The sequence below is a fragment of the Saccostrea cucullata genome, unplaced genomic scaffold (genome assembly GCF_032062105.1).
Source record: "Saccostrea cucullata isolate Sc308-1 unplaced genomic scaffold, CSIRO_AGI_Scuc_v1 ctg1584, whole genome shotgun sequence".
Taxonomy (NCBI): Eukaryota; Metazoa; Mollusca; class Bivalvia; order Ostreida; family Ostreidae; genus Saccostrea; species Saccostrea cuccullata.
In genome coordinates, this window is record NW_026940320.1 from 51,920 (window position 1) to 59,586 (window position 7,667).

Below are 7,667 nucleotides of genomic sequence, written 5' to 3' on the forward strand. Positions count from 1 at the left end.
ATCGCGTTATGAATCACCGAACTGGCGAGTTGTGATTGGCTGATCTCCTGTGACGTATGCGTCTGACTAATTTTTCTCATTCACATTTTCACCTGCGATAGCGGTACGCGCTTTGATATTTACCTTTAACGACAGACGATTTAAAAAAGAAGAAACTAGCAAAAATAATAAAACGATATGTCTGTATACATTGTAAAATTGAAGCATAAGGTTGTTTATTTGTATCGTAAACATTTCATAGATGTAAATTTTAAGTGAGGATTATTAATTATTTTCACCACTATAAAATTAAAGATATGCACCCCTTTCCACAATTCACATTTTGCAAAGTATAAACATATTAACTACCCACATATGTTAGTTTTTCAGCATTTTAATGTTGCATTCATTTCCGACATTATTTCAAGTCTGACCCATACATGTAGATAAAATACTTTTTTTTTAAAGCGACATGGCCTGGATGCAACCAATGTACCCAATGCATGGGTGCTTCATTCAAATACCGTATATACAGGTCCTATTCATGTTAAGTAGAGTAAAAAAATATAGCTGCATTTTTGAATAACTGATTCAAACTTTGCATTTGCAGCTAATAAATTCGATATATACATAAATTATATATATATTTAAGATGTATTTTCATTTGAAAAAAAATAAGATTTCGAAAGTTTCACCTTTCTACATGCCATTATAAGCTAGATTTCCGAGGTTGAAGTCCAGCCTTCGAAATGTATGCAAAAGTATTCAATATGCATGGAGAGAAAAAACTTTCTGAAACTGTTTAGCAAATACTACAAGAGGCAAACGCATCTTTAAAAAAAAATATTGCTTAAACTTCAAAGCCCTAAAATAAGTACCGGGCTGTCGACTTTAAATGTGCATGTAAAAATACACGTATAAATTTATGTTACTATAGTATATTTTGCAGACATAATTAAAAATAGAACATTTTAAAATCTTTATTATAACTCAATGATTAAGCTTCAAAAGCTTCTATCAGACGTTGTCGCATTTTGTGTTCATGTAAAAATACACGTACATATTTATATTATTTTAGTATATTTGCAGACATAATTCAAAGTATAACATTTAAAATAATTTATAATTATTATAATAACTTTACACCTACACAAAAAAGTTATAGAATTTTTACTCTGTGACATGTTTTAAGTTAGCAAATAAACTCTTCTGATGACTTAATTAATTAACAGAGAGTGTGGCCTACGTGTACATTTAAAGGTAATAATTGAAATATTTCACTTCAAATTGTTTTTATTTTCTTGACATATAATTAACCTCTCCTTCATTTATTGTCAAAAAGCATTACGAACTTTGGGTGTCGTTTTTGGATTACAGTTAAGCCGACCAACTTCTATTATCCCCGATTATTTCCTGAATAGCATATACGTAACATTTCAGCTCGAAAAAACAACTTCAAATAGAAAAGCGGAATACTCAGAAAATGAAGAAATTATCCTTAGTACATAAACATTGATCTGGGTTATATCATTTTAATGCTTACAAAAATTTCCTATGAATACTGACGAATATCTAAAATATACAAATCTTGTGGATTAAGGGCATTCCACCCCGGCTTATCTCGGGATAAACGTGAAAAGACAAATATTGTCTCTGTCACTCTCAGCCATATTAATAAGACCTGTCGTTGCGAGATTAACACATTTTGTCACTTAACGGAGGGTGATATATCAAATGTTATCTTTTTTGGCGTTGGTCAAACAAACAACAATAAAAGCCAGTTTTTATGGTCAAAGGAGTATATCCTCGAAATGCCAGTGTGTCATATAAGGCCAAATTTTAAATAATGTTTGCTTACCCTAGCTCTCCAGATCCACGATCTAAGGATGAAAAAATGGGTCGGAAGTTGAAGGGGGAGGGGGTCCTTAAAAAATTCAGCATCAATGCTGATTTCCGTAATACATAAAAACTTGCTCCTGGAATTTTCTTTATAAAAACTGAGTCGGGCCATTTTTAGCCAGTCGGTCGGGAAAGGACAACCAAACAATTTTTTAAAGGTGGCCTAAAGAAGTAAAACTTCTCCAACAGAATTTTATCAAAAATTAGAAAGACATACACGGGTTTTCCTCTCACGTTTTACGAACTACTTTTCACGCACTGATTTAATTAAAATATGCACATAAAAATCTGACAATATTTGATATGCAAAATTGGTGATGAACAGTCACCCTCAGTCAAGGTTTGGGGGGAAGGTGTGCAATATAATAACTACGTCCTTACCCCTCATCACAAAACGTGTGTCCAATGCACAGGTGTTTGTTCAACCGATATGTTTGACGTAAAAGTTTCAAATTACATATATGTATAGACTTCAAGGGATCATAGCTCTTTGATATATAAATATTATCTTATTTAGTGGTCTTTATAATTATGATACAAAGTGTATCTAAAATAACACAATTTTTCAAGTTTCAACAAACTTCTATTTGAAAGTATCTAGTATGCTATATGAAAATATTTTCTTTTTTATTTTAAAAATAACTCATTTACGTCACGTTGCATGTTGAACGGGATACAGATATGAAGCGAACAAAAAGTTCCTTCATCATCAAGCCTATCAAATTCTGCACACGGGATGACAGTAAATTGTTCGGGTCAATTTTGGAGGATTCCAGCGTGTGAAACGTATGATGCCACCTCCTCCATTGTACAATCCCCTTATGAAAAAAATTACTTTTATCTCAACTTAGTTTTTATAAGAAATCCAAGGTCTGTTTTTTTAACAATGCGTCTTTTAGAAATTTAAAGTACATCATAATTGTATAAGCCTAAAAATATTGTTTTGGAGATGTGTGGTATCCATTTCATAAACATCGCTTAAACATTCCACAAAACACAGCTATACATGTGAACGTGCACATGCTCAGACTTCCTGGGTCATACTACATGTAAACTAGACTTACACTATATCTTTTTGTTTTCACCACCTGAAAGATACATATTGTCAATCTGGCATATTTTTCGTTTTTTTCCAGTAACATTTACAATCTGACATTTAAAAGTTTTAAGGGAGGGAGTGTAGCTGGTCGGTGAGAAAAATAATTTCTAGTGTATTTTACGAAAAGAGAAGAAAACATGAATATAAATATTTTTTAAATGAATTCAATATAAGATACAATTATAGACAGGAAAAAACTCAACATACTTTTTGTAAATACAGACAAACCTAGTTATTCCCAACTCGAAATGACCGAGAAAAAATTCGAGATGTCCAAAGGATTCGTGATATCAAGGAAAAATACTTTAAGAATTACGCCTTCCATATCACTTCGACATATCCATGGTATTCGAGATATCGGTGTTTGAGATACCGAGGTTAAACTGTATGTGTTTACTATTGTACTTATGCTAATTGTATACATTGTGTTATTCTGTGAACTAAATTTACCCCGTCTTGAAATATTGCTTTAGTTTTCATCACATATCCACAGTGCCCCCCCCCCAACCACCACCACCACCACCACACCGCAACACATACAAAAACAAAATTATTAAATAAGTGTTATGATTGCCGAGAGACTTGATTTATCAACGCTAAAAGACCATCAACGATTTTTAATTTTTTTCCTTACATTTTGAAGAAGGAGAGCTAGGCAAATAACTTGAGATCTTTGCTATTGCTCCAATAACACAAATTATTATATAAAATAAAATAAAACTAGAATTTTTCATTTTTTATTTTAAGAATAAAGTGGACTTAAAAATTATCAAAACAGAGGACAAATTGAATTTTTCTGAATTGAGCAATTTAAAATAAGAAATCATTCTACTAAGGCCTCAATGTTCAAGGTGTCCATACCAATTTAATTTCAATTAAAATCATTTAGTCATCCTAACACATTGCTTATATATTAATCATTCAAAGGGCCTTTTCTTAGTGGAACATAATTAACAAGAGTCATAAAACACTATACATACAATACACAATGATGTTATTTTTCAATTAAAAGTTAATAATACAGTTATGAACAAGGGCATACAAATCAGTAGGTCGATAGAGTAAGCCATAGCAAGGCAAAGAATAAACACGAACTTAAAGTGTAGAAATATTTATTTTTAACACTTGGGGGTCAATTAAAGTTATTATAAAGCGTAAAATGGTTGTTCTCCGGAATTTGAAAATCGGTACAATTAACAGCAACAAATGACACGCATTTCAACCATAATTCTTTTAAGAATGGAAAAAAGTATTAAGTTAAAACCAAATATTCAATGAACAAAATTGTGGTCGGCTGCTCTCTAGTACTAAATCAGATAACAGGTTCCATATACGGGGTTGAATTTCATATTAAAGTACACCACGGCTCCATACTATAGGCAATGCATGCATATGATGCACTTTTGAGAAACTGTATAAGGCCATCGGACAATGTTTTTTTTACACGATATAAAGATATTAGTCCAACTGGTACCCAAGTGGAGCAATAAAGATGCGCCTCACCCATAAAGGAGAATGATCCGCATGAAAGAAAAACAAAATGCAGGTAGATCTAGTATAATGAAAGTAACGCATTATTGAATGCAAAATTAATGTACATGTACTATGCTTGTTCAGATCACAGACAACTGTTTCTTCAATTAAATGGAAGTCGAAAATTTTCATATCTTATGAATAATTTTGTTAAAATCACTCTGATTATAAGTACATGTACTCTTAAATAAATTGCATTAAAAGGACACCAGGCTCCCTCAAAGACATCCTAAATTGAGTCTTTGGAAACAAGTTCTTCCAAAGGACTGTTTGGAATTTTAATGGGCACTACATATGCTCCTTTATTAGACCTTTTTGTATTCTTATGAAGCTGATTTTACAGAATATTCAAAAACTTCTGCATGAGAAGAAAACATTTGCTGTGGCTTAAATTAAACTCGACATTCAATATTTTAAATTAACAGTAGCTTCTTCTTGATTCAAATTCAATTCAATATATCCAAGCGAACTCATAATAAAAGACACCATAGAGTCGATCTGCCATATCTGTTTCATATTGGAATGTTTGACTGATAATAGACGATAAGCACAGACACTTTATGTTTTTAACATTTCTTTTTACATCGATAAAAAATTCCCAATATTATAATAATTATTATAGCATGGAGAAATTTTTTTATGATTTTTTTAAGTTATGAATAGAAAAGTTAAAGACGCCTAGTGCCTGTGACTATAAGTTATTTGATTAACGACTTCAACTTTTCATCGTCAATTTTCCTTACTTTTGAAGTAATACTTCTAACATTCCACTGGCACTTCACTTGAGATAATATCTCAGCTTAATCTATACTCAAGAATATTTTTTGATTACGATCTCTAAACCAAGGCAGGCTACTAATAGATAAGTTTATGTTACAGGGATTTCAACAATCTTATATAAAGTCAATAAATCATAAAATTATATTGTAGCAAATATAATTTATCATTGGGTCCTATTTTGACCGATATATGCATTTCAAACCAATTGCCAGCCCTTTGATTTTAATTTAACTTGAATACCGAATATTCCCTCTACCAAATTAATACATATAAGACTCACAGTAGGTGTGACAGGCCGAAGGAGATGCTTAATCCTCCTAGGCACCTGATCTCACCTCTGAGCGTTTTCCTATTCCTGTATTTTGTTTAAGGATCGATCACCGTTCGTATCTTCACCTTGATCATTATAACAATTGTCTGGTTACTGAATGAACACATAGCTATCTAACATGGAAAATGGCCAGGAAGGTTATATATGGCATTAATCGATACATAAATCGTCATCTCCACGCAAGTTACATATAAAATACAAACAGAAATACTGAATTTTATAAAAATATAAACGCCAACTTTACAGCTTGAAATAGGATACAAACTAGTATTTGATCTTATACAAAGTTTAAGAGTGTTCATGCAGCAGTAATATCTTTTTCTAATTTTATCATGACATATTGCCAGGCTACGTTGGACATGTTGGACATGAATGCTCAGGCATTCAAAAGTTATATGGGCAAGGTCTTTTTGTTAAATGAGTCAAACTCCAAGGTCGAGGCCAAAGAGTCAAAATTAAATTAATAGTACCCAGGACAAGGCCTTGTATCATATATAAAAGTAATGGCACTAACTGTTCACAATTTATGGCTAAGATGCAAGATTTTCAAAAATAGGTCAAACTCCAAGGTCAAGGTCAAACTTAATGGTATTCGAATGAAGTCTTAGATTGTCACAAGGAATACAAACCTCCCTACCTTGACTCGCCATTGAAAGACCCATATATGCATTTCTTGAACATAAAATAAATTTAAACTTTTCTACGCTTTTAATATTTAGACTAAAAATTACTTTTAATCTACACTGAGGTTTTCATAGAAGAATATAACGGTGGTCATTTCCTATCTATTAAAAATAATCCAAGAATAGCCTACAATACGATTTTCTCCTTTTCTGAGAGTCTTTAATTAATAATTATTTTTCATAAATAAATTGTGATCATTTAATTAAAATCTCTTCCTTTATGACTTCATTTTTAGACCACTTCACACATAGCAAATAAATATATTTTAACTATACCATCTAAATACTTCATGGGGGCCTATTTGGCCACACAGTGCTAATTAGCTGGGAGGAAAATGCGTCATTTTACCAAGACAGTCACGTGGTAACTAAATCTGGGGTATCAAAACGTATTAGACGGTTCCTGTTGACGACAAACGAAGACAGCACGAAAACTGGGAATGACATCACATCCTCGTCAGTCGCTAAGGCAGCTCATCCAGTAAAAGTGCTTGATGCCTATTAACAAATACCCCTGCACTCGACCCTTTTTGCATAATGCAGCCGTTTATTGGCGATATAAACTCGGCAGGGATTGGAATAAACTTGTTTTTAAAAAATGGTTTTACACGGAGATGAGTTGCGAAGAGGACCTCCACTAGACCCACGGAAAAACAGCAGGTGCTCGTAAAGAAACGAGAGGGGGAGCAATTTGCTGCACAAATATCTATATTTAATTACGACCTCCCGAAAAAATTTGCCACCCGATCGCTAGGCTGTATCGTAATTTTATAGAAAATTTCGGTCCCTCTCCTGTAAAAAGACTCTAACCAACCGCAGTTATCCTTGTAAATGAACAATTAAATATACGTTTGTATAAAAGAAAATTAAAATTGGTAAGACTTTTCAATACCAGATCAATTTTCAATTTTAAAAATTACTGGTTTAATATATCAATATAACGACCTAGCTAATGGGCATTGTACCGCTCGATTGAGATCACAGATTTATGAACCACTCACACACGATGTTAAAAACCTCGTGAAATTACTTTTTGGTCGAGGCAGACACCAGTCTTCGTGGAAATAACAAAACAGTTTTATGATGACCAACTTCAACATGTTCTTCTTAACACAGCTCTAATGGTCAGATACGAAGAGCATATGCGATAGTAAGATAGTTGTACGTCTACCTATCAAAATTAATTTGACTATTAACATTTCTTTTAATGATTATCTTACTTTTGGTCCGATTCCAATACAACAATTTTTAAAACTGAACAAAATTGGGTTTTGCTGTGATATGTTAGGAATTAATCTATGTTTGATGCCGCCCCACCCTCATTCTGCATTATTCAAAGATAAAATTCCAGGAATACAAATTA